This window comes from Rattus norvegicus, chromosome 2 (assembly GCF_036323735.1).
Source record: "Rattus norvegicus strain BN/NHsdMcwi chromosome 2, GRCr8, whole genome shotgun sequence".
Lineage (NCBI taxonomy): Eukaryota > Metazoa > Chordata > Mammalia > Rodentia > Muridae > Rattus > Rattus norvegicus.
This window is the reverse complement of record NC_086020.1, coordinates 122,457,327-122,473,766: the sequence shown is the minus strand read 5'-3', so window position 1 is coordinate 122,473,766 and position 16,440 is coordinate 122,457,327.

Genomic DNA, 16,440 nt, shown 5'->3' with positions numbered 1-16,440 from the left:
CCCTGAGGTGCTTCAGGAGCTCCACAGGACTGTCCTGTCCCTCCTTGGATGATGATGATTCAGACATCCATCAAGAGGCAGGATGAATGTGTGACCTGGTAGACGGCACTGGTAGACGAGGTGAAGGATGGGGAAGTTGGTTGAGGGGAGGAGACAGCAGACAGGGATAGTTGGATTGTAGTGATAACGCTGGTCTGACCTGAGAGGCCAGCAGCAGCCAGTGCCATGCCGAGCTGTGTGTCCTGCTGAGCTCAGAGCTGCTTAAGGTAGCACACCACACCATCAATCCAGTTTGGGGTTCATGGGATTCCTACCTCTTTTTTTGTTTGTTTGTTTGTTTGTTTGTTTTTTCCCCTCTTTGCCTGAGGCCAGATTTGGTTCCTTATAACTAGTAATCCTGAGATACGTCAAACATCAAAGAATAACAAACCACCATTCATTCAAACAACCCGGTCCTATTCTTGAAGAAGGGAAACAATGAATTCCCATTGTTAGCAGAGCTCCCTTCTGACTGGAGATTTGATGGGCCTGATTTTCCACTGCCCTTGGGGTGCTCGCTTCCCAGAAATCCTGCTCATTAGGCCACACAAGTTGGAAGCCATTATGTCCCGGGAATGGCAGATGTCTCACACGAAGACCTTGTACCTGGGGCCTCTGCTCTTCCAGTCACTTCCCTGTGACTCTTCTTTCTCCTCTGCCCATCACAGGGAATTTGGGGGAGGGGGGCTTTCTACATGCAGGTTGTCATAAGGCTAGAGGTCATAGCTACAACTCACACCTTGGAAAATCCCATTCTTGCCCAGGGTTCATGGTGTGCATGCCTATGGCTGAAATGCTGTAAGGTTCCAAACCTCACCTTTAAGTTCAATGCTGTTTGCTAGCACTCAGGCACCTTCATGGTCAGCCCGAGGGACCTGGTGACAAGAAGACACATCATCACTAGCTGCCCTGCCCAGAGGTGACATATTCCCATTGTCACCCCTATCATGTCCTTCTGCACATGTGCTACTGTCCTGATGAAAAGCCATGCTGCACCCCTTCCTGCACCCAGAGGCAGCCTCTGCGCCCCCTTACTCCTCCCTTTAATAAGCCTCCCACGTGGGACCTGTAGCACAGTGTGATTTTGTTGGAATCCGCCACTTAGTCCCATCACTATTTCTGTGGAACCTGAAGACAGAGACAATCGTGACCCACAGAGATGAAAACAAAGGTGGTTTTTGTCAACCCTTCCCCCACACAGGCCAAATGCGAAAACAGGATTGTGCTAGGACTCTAATGGAGCTCAGTAATAGCACTCTTGCCTAGCCTGTGCTAAGCCACAAAACCAGAACAAACAAGCAAACAAATGACAAAAGAATAGGTCAACATTAGCAGTGTGGTTTCAACCTGAAAAGTCCTGCAAAGGCCCCTGACTTTAACACTGTGTCTCTAGCTGCTGGCGCCATTTTAGAAGGCTATGGGCCCTTTAGAAGATGGAGCCTAACTAAGATCAATGATTAATAAATGGTGCTTCCGGAAACTGAAAAGCTTCTGTAAGGCAAAGGAAACTGCCAATAGGGGACTAGGGATTTAGCTCAGTGGTAGAGCTCTTACCTAGGAAGCGCAAGGCCCTGGGTTCGGTCCCCAGCTCCGGAAAAAAAAAAAAAAAAAAAAAGAACCAAAAAAAAAAAAAAAAACTGCCAATAGGACAAAACAGCAGCCTACAGAATGGGCAAAGATCTTCCCCAAATCCACATCTGATAGAAGGCTTCAATCTGAACTATATAAAGAAATCAAGAGAGTCGACATCAATAAACCAAAGAATCCAACTTAAAAATGGGGTACAGATCTAAACAGAGAACTCTCAACAGAGGAATCTCAAAGAGCTGAGAAACACTTAAGTGTTCAACGTCCTTAGCCATCGGGAAAATGCAAATCAAAATGACTCTGAGAGTCTATCTTACACCTGTCAGAATGGCTGAGACCAAAACCACAGTGGATGAGGATGTGGAGCAGGGGGACCACTCCTCCATTGCTGGCAGGGGGGCAAGCTTGTACAGCCATTTTGGAAATCAATTTGGCAATTTCTTAGAAAATTCGGAGCTGATCTACCTCAGGACCCAGCTACACCACTCCCGGGCTTATAGTCAAAGGATGCTCCACTGTACCACGAGGACACGTGCTCAACTGTGTTCACAGCAGCCTTGGTCATAGTAGCCTCAGACTGGGAACAGCCTAGATGTTCCTCAACTGAAGAATAAAGAAATCATGACACTTTTACACAATGGATATTACTCAGCTATTAAAAAATAACATCACGAAAATTTCAGACAAATGTACAGAACTAGAAAAAGACATGTTGAGTATATTAACCCAGACTCAGGAAGACAAACATGGTGTGTGCTCACTTATAAGTGGAACTTAGCTGTTAAGCAAAGATAATCCACAGACTCAGAGAGGCTAAGTAACAAGGAGGGCTCTAAGGAGAATGCACAGATCTCCCTGGGAAGGGGACATAGAACAGGTTTTGTGGGTAGACTAGGGGCAGGTGGGGATGGGAGCAGGAGGAATCAGGTTGAAGGGGAACAGAGGGAGAATTGAGGGAGAAATGACTGGATTAGAAGGCATTTGGGGATGACGTAGAAACCTAGAGCAGTGGAAATGTCCAGGAATCTATGAAGGTGACACAGTGTGGACTCCTACTAATGGGGGATCCAGAGCCTGAACTGGCTGTGTCTTGTAACCAGGCAGGACTTCCAGGTGTGGGTCAGGGACACCAACCCAGGCACAAAACCTTTGACCTATAGTCTGTCCTGCCTGTAAAATGAGTTGGGACAATGGTTGCGCAGAACTTATAGGAGTGGCCAACCAATAACTGGTCTAATTTGAACACTATGCCATGAGAGGGAGCCCATTCTTGGCACTGCCTGGATGACCAGGAATGAGAGGCAAGTCTCTAGGGTAGGAGAAATATCATGAAATGATTCCGAATGATATTCTGCTATACTCATAGATTAGTGCCTAGTCCAACTGTCCTCAGAGACATGGAAGTCCTCCTGTGGTTCATGGAAGCAGATGCAAAGACAACAGCCAATATCAGGAGACAGAACCCAAGTTGGAGATCTCTACCAGGTTCCTCCCCTTAGCACCGAGGGAATCCTTCAGAAGATGGGGAGGAAGAACTGTAGGAGGCCAAGGGGTCAAGGACACCAGGAGAATATGTCTCACAGAATCAACTCACCTGGCCTCATAGGGGCTCACAGAGACTGAAGTGTAATCATGGAGTCTGCATGGGTCTACATTAGATTCTCTGAATATATAGTATGATTATGTGGCTTGGTGTTTTTGAGGGACTCCTAACAGTGGGACAGGGGTGCCTCTGACTCTATTGCCTGCTCTGGGACCCTTTTCCTCCTACTGAGTTGTCTCATATGCCCAGCCTTGATATAAAGGTTTAGGTCTAGTCTTATTGAATCTTGTGATCCCATGTTTGGTTGATATCCCTGGGAGGCTTGCTCTTTTCTGAAGGGGAAACAGAGGAGTGGATCTGGGGATAAGGGAGGTGAAGGGAAGAACTTGGAGGAGTGGAGAGAGGGGAAACAATGGTTGGGATAGATTGTATGGGAGAAGAATAAAGAAGGAGGAGGAGGGGTTTATAAGAAAAGCAGGTAATCAAGGGCTGTCCCAGCCACTGTCGTTTTTTTCCAGTCTTTCATCGTGTAAACACTCCTGTTGCTGTGAACTGTACCACATTCTCCACCCATGATGGACTAAAATCCCTCTGAGACTGTGAGCTGAAACTCAGCTTTCCTTCCCAGAGTCATCTCCGCCAGTATTTTGATTACAGAACAGTGTAAACGCTAACTAATGCAATCAGATATAGGAGATGAAATCTAAAACCTAAACCATGCATGAGAGGCTGATTGTATGATTCCTATGGGTGACCAATTTGCTTGCCGTGATAGCACATTTGATTGTCAGCTTGACGGATCTGGAATCATCCAGGATGTGTGTGCCGGGGTGGGGGAGGAGGAGAGGGAGGTAGGCCAGAGGTAGTGGCATCATTCTCTAGGCTTGGGTCCTGGGCTGAATTAAAAGGGGAGACTTGAGCACAGTCACTGGTCTCTGCTTCTTATCTACAGATGTGAAGGAACCAGTTGTCTGCCGCCATCAGGAATTCCCTTGTGGTGGGCTGAACCCTTAAACAGTGAGTGAAAACAAGCCCTTTCTCTCTAAGTTACTTGGGTCAGGATATCTCATCACACACAGGAAGGAAACTAAGACATCTGTCCTCTCACCACTAATGGGCACAGCCAAGAGAGCAGTATTTATCCCTAAGCTAGCCATCTGAGAGGCATGAGCTACTTAAAATATGATCCACGCAGCACTGAAATGCACAAGAAACCTGCTTTCATTATTCTTATGCCACACAAAGGCCCTCTATGGTGTTCCCCTCCAGCGGTGTTTGTATGAAGATGTGACTGAGGAAGTGTGTCAGCACCATCTCCAGCAGAAACCTCTCCTCTCGACCTTGTCTTCTCAACAGAAGCAAAGCCCAGGCATTGCCTTTGAAATGCTTTCTAGCCTAGGACCTGTCAGGCAACCAACAGTACCTGTCTCTAAGACGCAGGATAGTGGTGCGTTCACCAAGTAGAGTTGTGATGAACACCCAAGTAGAGATGTCTATGAACAAAGCAAGAGGTTTTAACTGAGTAGCCTGCGCTTCTACCTTTTAAAACATCTTTGCATCTTGTTCAGTCTTGAATTTTCACAGAACACCTCATTAATATGGCGTGGTTCCTGCTGTATAACTAGCTTTCTCTACGGGTGCAGGTGAGCGTGTGTCACTGTGGGTGCGGGTGAGTGTGTGTCTGTGTGTGAAGGTGAGTGTATGGCTCTATGGGTGCAGATGAATGAGTGTGTCTCTGTGTGCAGGTGAGTGTGAGTCTCTGTGTGCAGGTGAGTGTATATCTGTGGCTTTGGGTTCAGAGGTTAAGGAACTGAGCATGGTAAGAAAGTGGGAAAGGGACTGGAAAAGGGGAAGGATCCTAGCTGAGGAAAGAGCTCAACAAAACAAAATGCAGGTTTATGTGAAATCTGCTAACTGTCCAAAAATGACCTCCTCCCCCAAACAAAATGAGTCCACAGATGCTTATTGTTACCTGATCCACACAATCCTTGGGAGTTGCATCTCAGCTGTGAACTGTGATTTTCTCTTCCAGATCTGAATTACTGCCATTTCCAATGTTGGCTCCGGATTATGAGATAAATGAGATTTTTAAAGAGCTACATGGAGAATCTGATCCTGTGATAGGAGTTTTATTAATGAACTGTCCCGCTCTCAGTGACAATGTGCTGTATGATGGGTCTGTTTTTGTAAGACCCCGTGCAAACATTACTAATTGAGTTCTCCCTCAGTTCCTGGAGACAGTCAACACCCTGGGTATCCATCCCCATGGCAATTCTAGTCATCCTACGTGACTGTGGGTGGAACAGGCAAGATCACGGAGAATCTGCAAAGCTTGTCTTAAAAGATATTGTTCATCTACAATGAAGTCACAAGAGGCACACAGCACAAAACAGGTTTGCAATTCATGAGCAGAACTATTTAAAAGTTCACAATTTGTCACTGTTACCTGTTCAGATATACAGTACAATTTAGTGTTTCAGTAAGAGAAGAGGGTCCTTGGTGCGCACGTGCATGCACGCACGCACGTGCGCGCGCGCACACACACACACACACACACACACACACACGCAGAGAGAGAGAGAGAGAGAGAGGCCATTGGCTATTGTGCACTTGCCTTCTCCCAAATAAGTAAATATAATTAAAAATAAACAAACAAGGCCAGGCATGTTGGTGCACAGTTTAATCCCAGCATTTAGTAGGCAGAACCCTATGAATCTCTGTTAGTTTGAAGACAACCTGGTCTATATAAGGAGTTCTATGTCAGTCAGAGCTGCATTGTAAGAACATTTGTCTAAACAAACACCAAACACTATGTGATTGCTCATCTGGCTATGTCAGCTCTCTGAAGTTAGTTGAACAAACCAACATACTGTACTTCAGAACAAAAGACCCAGAATTATCAGTGGGCATAAGTGTGCAACAAACCACTCACCAACCTTTGAAACAGATGTGGAAAGCTCCCCCTCCCCCAGTCCCATATGTTTGAACACTTGGTCCCCATCTACTGGTGGTGTTTTGGGAGGACTTTTCAAAAGTGTGACTTTGATGAAGTTTCTGGCCATGGGTCCTGGCTAGCCGCTTCCAGTAAGCCAAGATGTGGCAAACACCAGCCACCACCATGCTCCCTCACCATGGTGAACTACAAGTCCCTGATATCCTCAGCCCAAGTAAACCCTTCCTTTCTCCTTACAGGTAGTAATAAGCTCACCAAAACCCGATCAGCAACATGTGTGAAATGCTACTTCATAAAGCTCGTCTGGTTAAAACTACAGGAGCTAGAGCATGCGGAAGAGGAGTGACAGAGTTCCTCTATACATATATATTAACTGGCTGCCATTTTCTGGTGTGTGTGTGTGTGTGTGTGTGTGTGTGTGTGTGTGTGTGTGTGTGTGTGTGAGAATGCCCCCCACACACAAATAATGTAATTTTAAAATGTAAAGAGAAATGGGTCGGGGTTGGGGATTTAGCTCAGTGGTAGAGTGCTTGCCTAGGAAGCGCAAGGCCCTGGGTTCGGTCCCCAGCTCCGAAAAAAAGAACCAAAAAAAAAAAAAAAAAAGAGAGAGAAATGGGTCTGACTACTTGCCTATTCTTTTCTTTAAACTCAGCACATACATAGCTTATAGCACCCACAAAGGAGGTAAACGAGATACAGTCTCCCCAACATTAAGGAATCTTAAAAGTGCATGAAGGAAGCTTCAAGGCCTGTGACTGCAGCCTGTGAGGCAGCTGAGGGGCAACAACCTCCGAACAGTCTAGCTTAGGGGAGGCTGATAGGGAAGGGGATCCAGAACCTTCTTATCATGAGGGAGGAGGAGGAATAAAGGAAAATGTGAACACAAGAAGTTCAAACCTGTTACAGCCTGAGTGAAGAACCAGAATCAATAGCCTTCTGAGCACCTGATACTAACGGTGTTGTTGGTTGGTTCCTGTTTTGGTTGTTGTTGTTGTCGTTGTTGTTGTTTATGCAGGGCTCACTATGTAGACCAGGCTAGCCTTGAACACACAGAGACCCACTTGCCTCTGCCTCCTGGGTGCTGGGATTAGTGTTATACATCACTAGGCTCAGATGAGGCTAACATTCTTAAGCCTCTCAATTCATTTGCCAAGAGAAGGTTGTCTTCTTTTTAAGTATTGGTGCGCCTGATGTTTTCAGTAACAATTACCCGACTCTGGAGCCAGCCTATCTTCTCACCCCATAGCCCTCTGTTCATGCAAACACACACTGGCGCGCGCGCACACGCACACACACACACACACACACACACACACACACACACACACACACGCAGGCACGCAGGGACCACTGCTGAATTGATGAGCGAATGATGTTCTCTTCTGTCTCCCATGGGATTCTGGCCACCATGCTCATTCTTTATTCTTTCTGAAACCCAAGAGAGCGCTGTGGAAACCTTGTACAGGAGCAGTCTCCTCTATTTCCTTCGGTGTGGTCCGTTCCCGTTCACTGCCTTGCTGTTGACTCTTTCGGGATTTGCTTTGTTCGAGCTTTAAACACTGACACGGCTCTGCGCCAGCCCTAAACAGAGTTCATGTGTTCATGACAAAGCTACCCTTCTCTAAGTGACCCCACCACTTTTCTCTTCGCGGTCATTGGTGCCACTGCTTCTGGGCATCGGGCCCTTTCGGTGAGTGCTGCTCCACCCGGACAGGATGGAGATCGTGAGAAGCCTCCATCTTTTCTCTCGCCCCATCAGTTCCAACAGCCCAACCTCCCGTATTTCTCTTGAGCTCCACCTTTACCCTGAGGTCTAGAGAACTCATTCCCTAAAGACATGGTGCGGCCCACATTCAAAATGGGCCTTCCTACCTTAGCTAACTCAATTAAGAAAAATAAAATCACAAACTTTAGGTGATGCACCCCTTTCATTCCAGCTCTTGGGTGCACCGAGAGGCAGATCTCCAGTGAGTTCCAGTCCAGCAAGGGCTACACAATCGGACTCTATTTTTTAAAAGCATCTTTCACAGGGACACCCACAAGCCAACCTAAGACTCCATTCCCAGGCTGAGGCAAGGTGACATGGGGGTCTACCACAGAGTGGCCTGTAACATGAGTATGCTTCCAAACTCACATCAGCTCTTTGCTTTAAATCTGAACATTTTTCAATTGTGTTCCACTGTGCAAAGTGTCTGACTCCAACCCTGAACATGGCTAGGATCTTGGAAGTGGCCCCTGCCTCTCTCTTCTGCCATACCCCAACCTGGAAGCCACCTGTTAGTCACTCCTCAGGTTTTTGTAACCTCTTAAGGTTTATGCATTTTTTTCTTCCTCAGTCACACATACAGTTTTTCAATCACTCTACTTTTTTTTACACAATTGTAATTACTTATTTAAAATTTCCTTTGTGGTCTAGAGCCCCCACCTCGTCTATTAATGTCCAGAGTTCATCCCCAGGGCCGGGCACCAACCTGAGGCTCAGTAAACAGAGGCCTGCTAGCTCTCTTCCCCTCCCCGACTCTCTGAGGAAAAACCTGTGCACCAATGAAGTTCGGCAATCCAGAGTACTTATGTTTTGTGGCAGTCAACCCAGTGAGCACAAAATAAGGATTGTTTCCTATCCAAGTGTACCTCTGTGCCTTACTTTTAGTGTGGATTCAGTGCTCACACCTGAGATAAAGGAGAAGTCCAAAGCACTTTAGCTCACACACTGCTCATGTATGAGCAACAAATAAAAAATATAGTTCAGAATAATAATAAATAAGTAAATAAACTGAACCCAGAGAGGCAAAAATGAGGCAAACCACAGCCTCAGATCTGGGTTCTGGACTTTTCAAAAACAGGAAGAACCAGACTTTATCCGGTGATTTACCTCGGGCCGTTTCCTCTCAGAGCCAGGCACATCACAGGAGTAAAAGGCTGAGAAAAATTTCCAATCAAACATTGCTAATCCCATTGATTGCTAGATTCAAAAACCCACAGTGGAGGCCTTTGTATTTCTCCTCTAATGAGTATTTGGCAAAACAATGTGGAGGAGACGTCTCGCAGGCAGAGACTCCAACACCACCGGCTCACAAAGCGACCATTGGGACGTGAAGTAAGTGAACATCTGTTTTCAATCTTGGGTCAAAATTTCTTTTAATCCAGGATGTAATTAAACCCCTGTTCTGTACATAGATACTGATTTCACATATACAAGTCCCTAGATGTTTAATTATAAAGTAGTGGCAATCATTTGCACAAATCCGTCCCCATTTTGACATCCTAGCATCGAGTTTGTGCATCTGGGAAGGATGCACTTGGGCTGAGATGGCAGTGGAGGGGAAGGACTGGGGCCCTGTGGCCTATACTGTTGTCCACCCCACAAGGCTGGCTTCCTGCGGTGCTGCTTGGGGTTGAGGGGGTGGGAATCCTCAACTCTCTGACTTCTATATCAGTGAGTGAGCTCACTGGGACTTTACTATAAGGAAGCCTCTTCAATTCTTTGTTTAAAAGTGTGATTACTTTCTTTAACCTATTAATTACATGGACACAGATATTTGCCTTAAGGACAATAAAAATACCTTAAGGCAGGAGCCAAGGCTTGTACCTCCACATAGCCCAGGTGACAGACTTCCCAGAGTGAGTCAACTTAGTGTGCTGAGTTCTTGCCAACTGAGGGACCCTGAGACTGTTCCTCGGCTTAGGTTTTTGCACATCTGAAGATGCATAAAGGGACACACACACACACACACACACACACACACAGACATGCACACACACACACACACACACACACACACACACACACACACACACACACGCACACTCCTCACAGGTTCCATAGCAATGCCACTGATTTATACACAGGCCTAGAGTAACCGTGCGGTAAGCCAGCCTGTTCCCATGACTGAGGAAACAGAAGGAAGAAATTTAAAGTGACCCAGGCTTGTAATCCTTGAAGCCTGAGCTCGCGGTTGCCGCCCCTTGCATTTGAATGTTTATAAGGACATTGCTCCCTGCTGTTGACTGTGTTACCTTAGGGGGAATGGCTGAAGGGCTATAATCCAGGCATTCAGGTGGCTTGGAACAGAAGGATTGCTGCAAGTTTGAGGCTAACCTGGGCTACAGAGTGAGCCGGGGTCTCCAAAGTCAAACAAACACCCTCTTTATATTCTAAGTTAAATATAGGCTCCAGAAGAAGAAATGCTTAATACTTAATTCTCAATAGGTAAAAAGACCTACATTTTATTATTATTTTTAAAAAGCATATCAACCCTTTAGCTTAGAAGAGGTTTTTTGCTTCTGTTGTCTTATCCATCTCTTTGTGTATATATTCGTCGTGCACATGCTCAGGTCCACGCAGAAGACACAGTGGATGTCTGTTGTTTAGCTCTGTTACTCTTCACCTTGTTTTCTGAACTTAGAACTCACCCGTCTAGCTTGTCTCAGTGGTCAGGACGCCCCAGGGATCCTCCTGTCTCCATATCCCCAGCACTGGGAGTCCCAGGCACATCCTGCCAAGCCTGCTTTTTAAGTGGGTAGGGAAGGTTGTAGATGCTCATGCTCGCCAGGCTGAGCTCTTCACTCGGCTGGCTCCCCAGCCCCTCTTTGTTTTAAATCCTTCCATCAACCAGTCAACAACTGACTAAACAGGAGCGTGCTGGTGTCTCCTGTGTCACAGCCTCGTGCCCTGCTCCTTCCCATGAAGACCTTGGCATTCCTGCTGAATAATTGACATTTTAATTCTACAGTGAGGGAGCGTGAGCCAGGGATGCGATGGATCTGGCTGGCCTTTGTGGCCAGTCTTGGGGGAGCAGCCACAGAGTTTCCGACTGATGGGGCGTCATGTTTTTCTATAGCCCTTGGGACCACACTCCATGCTGTGATGACCAGACAGGTTACATGGACATGTGATCCTTCATCTGACAGATGGAGGTCAGGGCCAGGACACCTATAATATCAGGCAGGAGGCTGGCCAGACCAGGAGGACCAAGGGGCAGAGAACAGAAAAAGAGGAGACAATGGCTGTCGGTCATGAGACTTGAAGCCTCAACAGAAACTCAGGACACCAAAGCATGAAGCTTCTAGGATAGGTAGCTCCTTAAGGGGTGACCACACATTGACGTCCTCAGAGGACACTGTCCCTCTGGGGATACACATGCTCTCCACTTCACATCTTCCCAGGTATGGCTTTACTGTACATGCCTTTCCCTTTAGATTTGTGCTGATGGACAATCAAAGCATTGTCAAAAGCATGGGGGCCCCAGGATCCACAGGTGGACCAAAGTGGGAGTGCTTCTTGCACCCTTCAGGTCAGATGGGCACTATCAGGTCAGATGGGCACTATCAGGTCAGATGGGCACTATCAGGTCAGATGGGCACCAGCTTCAGGGGGCCTGGTGAGCTCATAGCCATGTCTCAGGCAGTGTCAGTCTGGGCATGTTATAATTCCTGATCATAGGCTGGATTGAAAGGAACAGTGCTGGAAGCTGCTGACGTAGCCATGCACCAGCTGATGAAGGCCTGACCTACCAGAGGAGATGAGAAGGGGGCACCAGGGACTTGAGCAGGGAATTGACTGGATAGGTGGTTTGGATTTAGAAGGGAATTATGGGAGGCTAGAGCTACTAACAGGTGAAGATAGTGTTAACATTTTTTAATTTAGAATTTCAATTTTTAAAAAATATTCTGAGTTTACAATGGGGCTCGTTTGGCAAGAGCATAAAGAATATTTGCACATGGTAAGTTTGAGTTCTGTGGTGAACTCTGTAAGAACATTGATCCTCCCAGGAGACACAGAAGACCTGAGAGAGTAGTAACAGTGATCCAGACAGTTGGGTCCTGTCTGCGGAACAAATGGTTGAAAATCTGGATAGAATCCTGAGGCAGAGGGCAACAAAAAAGGACAGAGAAACCTCAACACGAAGCTGTAGAATTTGGGGAGATTGTCAGTTTTTCTATCACTGTGACACATGCCTGAAGGATTTGCCTTGGCCCAAAGTCCCAGGGAATAGTCTACCATGAGAGAAGACTGTTCACCCCAGCAGAAAGTCAGTCCTCCCCAGCAGGGGGTCAGTCCACCACTGCAGGAAATCAGTCCTTCCCAGCAGGAAGTCAGTCCTCCCCAGCAGGGAGTCAGTCCACCACTGCAGGAAGTCAGTCCTTCCCAGCAGGAAGTCAGTCCTCCCCAGCAGGGAGTCAGTCCACCACTGCAGGAAGTCAGTCCTCCCCAGCAGGGAGTCAGTCAGAAGCAGAGAGAGCCAATGCTGCTGCTCAGCTCACTTTCTCCTTTTTACTTAATTCTGGATCCCAGCACAATTCCATCCACATTCATCGTGGATCTTCCCAACTCAGTGAACCCTCTCTGAAAACATCCTCATTCATATATCCTGAGGAGTGTTGCCATGGTGATTCTAAATCAGATTGGGTTGACAATGAAGATTATCTGTCACAGGGACTATTTCTATATTGAACCAAAACTTACTGGATCGATGTTTTGCTTCAGGCATTGGGTCAAGCACTGAATAGGTAAAGGGAACCAAAACCGAGTATTTGATTCACCATCTTACTAGGTTAGTGAAGCGACTACGGCCCAGTCTGAATCACTGTCAAGGACTGAGCTATAATTGTTCAAAGGTCCAGAGAGACCCAGGTACTGTAATCAGTACAGGGTCAAAGAGTCAGACAGGAGGAGGGAGAGCTTCCCTGATTAAGAAGTGGGCAGGGAGCAACAGTCTAAGAAAATCATGTGAGTCTGAAATGCCTAATCTGGGGGCCTCTAAGCAGAGCTTGGCTGGTGAAAGGGAGCATGAGAATCGTCTTGAAGAATGAAGGGATTGCATGGAGGATTCCACTCAGCAGAGAACCCCTGCTGTACCTGATGTGCTTTTCCCAACAGTCTTTGCTGGACTTGTGGTACGGGCCTGAAAGTCTAGCTCCCTGGGGGTCTGAGGCAGAAGGACTGCAGAACTCGGTTTGCCTAGATAGAGCCTGCCTAGACAACTTAAGTGAGACCCCATCTCAAAATAAAGAGTAAAAGTAGGGCTGGGTGTATAGCTCAGTGGTAGACTGCTTAGGTTGCATGTGAAGCCCTGGGTTCAATCTCAAGTGCAGAAGAAAAACAAAAACAAAAAAACAAAAAACCCATCTACACTCAGGTAAAGCATTGGGCCAACCAAACGTCCACATCTGAATCCTAAGCCTCTGAGTGTGGTGTTTTTACATTGCTAGGAGAAGTTAGGGTTGCAAGTGACCTGGGTTCATCTGAGTGGTTGGGACAATCACAGCATTCTTAGGTGTAGACCAGGGGAACAGAGGAGTCAACACACAGAGTGTCATAAGCCTCGAGCAGCTTCAACTGGCTTTGTGAACGCTTGTGCCATTAACCCGCACAATCCGTGGCTGCTTCTAGAAGCTGGGAAAGGCCAGAAACGGATTCTCCTCAGGGCCTCCACCCAGGAGCACAGCCTGCTGGCCCCTCAACTTCAGCTGGCAAACTTCAGTTTGAACTTTTAACCTTCAGATTGTTAAGTAAAATCTGTGCTGTTTCCAGCCACTGGATTTTATTAATCATTGAAGCTACAATTAGAAAATAATACTAACATCTTACTTTATAGATAAGACTATCTTAAATTTTTATTTATTTTTTTTAAATTTGTGTGTGTATGTGTGTGCGAGCGCGCGAGTGTGTGCCTGTGTGTGCATCTACATGGGTTTATGTACACCATGTGCATGACAGAGCACAAGGAGGCTGGAGGAAGACGTTAGATCCCTTGGAGCTGGAATTTCAGGTGATTGTGAACACCTTGAGGTGGGTGCTGGCAACTTAAGTTGAGTCCTCTACTTGGGCAGAAAGTGTTCGTTATCCACTGAGACAGGTCTCTAGCACCAAGAAATATGATTTTAAAGGATGCAAAAGCGGAAGAATTAAAAGACATGAATCACTTATGCTGTCACTAAGTGGCAACTCTCTAGTTCCCACACCATTAAAGTCAAAACAAGGAAATCTACAAGCAGCTTCAGGCTTATGGGCCAGACAACTTGGGATAGACATACCATTTTCAAAAGTTAAACCAATTAAAATCTAACCAGAATGAAATAGATCCCTAAACTGCTCATGCCCTTAAAGCTAGGCTTACCGTTTAAAAGCTCCACAAAAGGAAATCTTTGTGGTACAAGGATACTTAAATAAGAATCCTCACCCTTGGGCTGGGGATTTAGCTCAGTGGTAGAGCGCTTGCCTAGGAAGCGCAAGGCCCTGGGTTCGGTCCCCAGCTCCGAAAAAAAAAGAACCAAAAAAAAAAAAAAAAGAATCCTCAACCTTTACACCACCTCTTCCAGATAGGAAAAAAGACAGACTTTCCCTACTCACTTTATGAGGCTAGTGTTTACTCTCACTGCACAGCCTGGCACAGAACAGGAGGGAAAACCACAGCCCAACGTCTCTCATCAACATAAATGCAGAAATCATCCAAGACTGGCAGTGAGTAAGAGCATATACAACAGGACCGAGGGGCATTTGTTCCAGGTTTATAAGATTGGCTCAAACTTATTGAGTATTCAATTGTTATAACCTTCATTAAAGAAGAAACGCCATACCATCATATCACCAGATGTACACAGAACATTTGACAGTATCCAACATCCATTTACTGTAATGCGAATCAAAACAACCCTGAGATTTCACCTCACACCAGTGAGAATGGCTAAGATCAAAAACTCAGGTGACAGCAGATGCTGGCGAGGATGTGGAGAAAGAGGAACACTCTTCCATTGTTGGTGGGATTGCAGACTGGTACAACCTCTCTGGAAATCAGTCTGGAGGTTCCTCAGGAAATTGGACATTGAACTGCCTGAGGATCCAGCTATACCTCTCTTGGGCATATACCCAAAAGATGCCCCAACATATAACAAAGACACGTGCTCCACTATGTTCATAGCAGTTTTATTTATAATAGCCAGAAGCTGGAAAGAACCCAGATGCCCTTCAACAGAGGAATGGATACAGAAAATGTGGTCCATCTACACAATGGAATATTACTCAGCTATCAAAACCAATGACTTTATGAAATTCATAGGCAAATGGTTGGAACTAGAAAATATCATCCTGAGTGATGTAACCCAGTCACAAAAGAACATACATGATATGCACTCACTGATAAGTGGATATTAGCCAAAAAGCTCAGAATAAGGCAGCTCTTATAAAGGAAAACAGTTAATTGGGGCTGGCTTACGGTTTCAGAGGTTAAGTCCATTATCATCATGGTGGGGAGCATGGAAGCATACAGGCAGACATGGTGCTGGAGAAGGAGCTGAGAATTCTTTATCTTGATCCTCGGACAGCAAGGAGGAGACTGTATGTGTGCTTGAGCATTTAAGAGCTCAAAACCCGCCCCCAACAGTGACACACTTCTTTCTGCAAGGGCACACCTCCTCCAATAAGACCACACCTCTTCCAACAAGACCACACCTCCTCCAACAAGACCACACCTCCTTCAACAAGACCACACCCCTTCCAACGAGGCCAAACTTCCTCAGACAAAGTCACACCCCTCCAAAAAGGCCACACCTCCTAATAGTGCCATTCCCTGAGCCAAGCATTCAAACACATGAGTCTATGGGGGCCATACCTATTCAAACCACCACATCATCATTTGTTGCTTTGTTGTTTGTTTGTTTGTTTGTTTGTTTTGATACAGGGTTTTGCCTGTCCCAGGATGGCCTCCCTCTTACTTACTGTGTAGCTGAGGATGAAGGCCTTGAACCCCCGATCCTCTTTCCTCCACCCCTGAGGTGATGACAGGTGGGCCAACACACCCAGCTTAGTCACGTTTCCTGTAACTGATAGGTGACAGATGGAGAAAACCTTCATCTGCTGGAATGCAGTCGTTCATTCTGCCCAGGAGGACCAAAAAGGGCACCTGTTACATTTATTCTCCCTCTTGTTCATTTCAAGTACGAACTCTCTCACAGTGTCCCACTACCTTTCAGTTCACTTATTGTTAAAACCAAGACGATATGCTTAACTAAACTATTACTTAAGGCTTCATGAACATTTTATTTCCATGGGCCAGTAATCCAGACACACTTGAATTCAAACACATAATAACACAATTCTCAATGTGCTTATTCATCTAGGTACAGAACAGCAGCTGCTTTCTGGTTACTTCACCTGTTAGCGAGGAAGCGTTCGTGAAAGCTATACGGACTCTTGTAGAGGAAGAAACAAGTCTTAAAAAGTGTGTTTCTGTTGTCTATGAATGAGATTACAATGGCTGGAGAAATACAACTGACCATCTTTCACCTACCATTACAAAGAAAGTTTAAAGCTTCATAA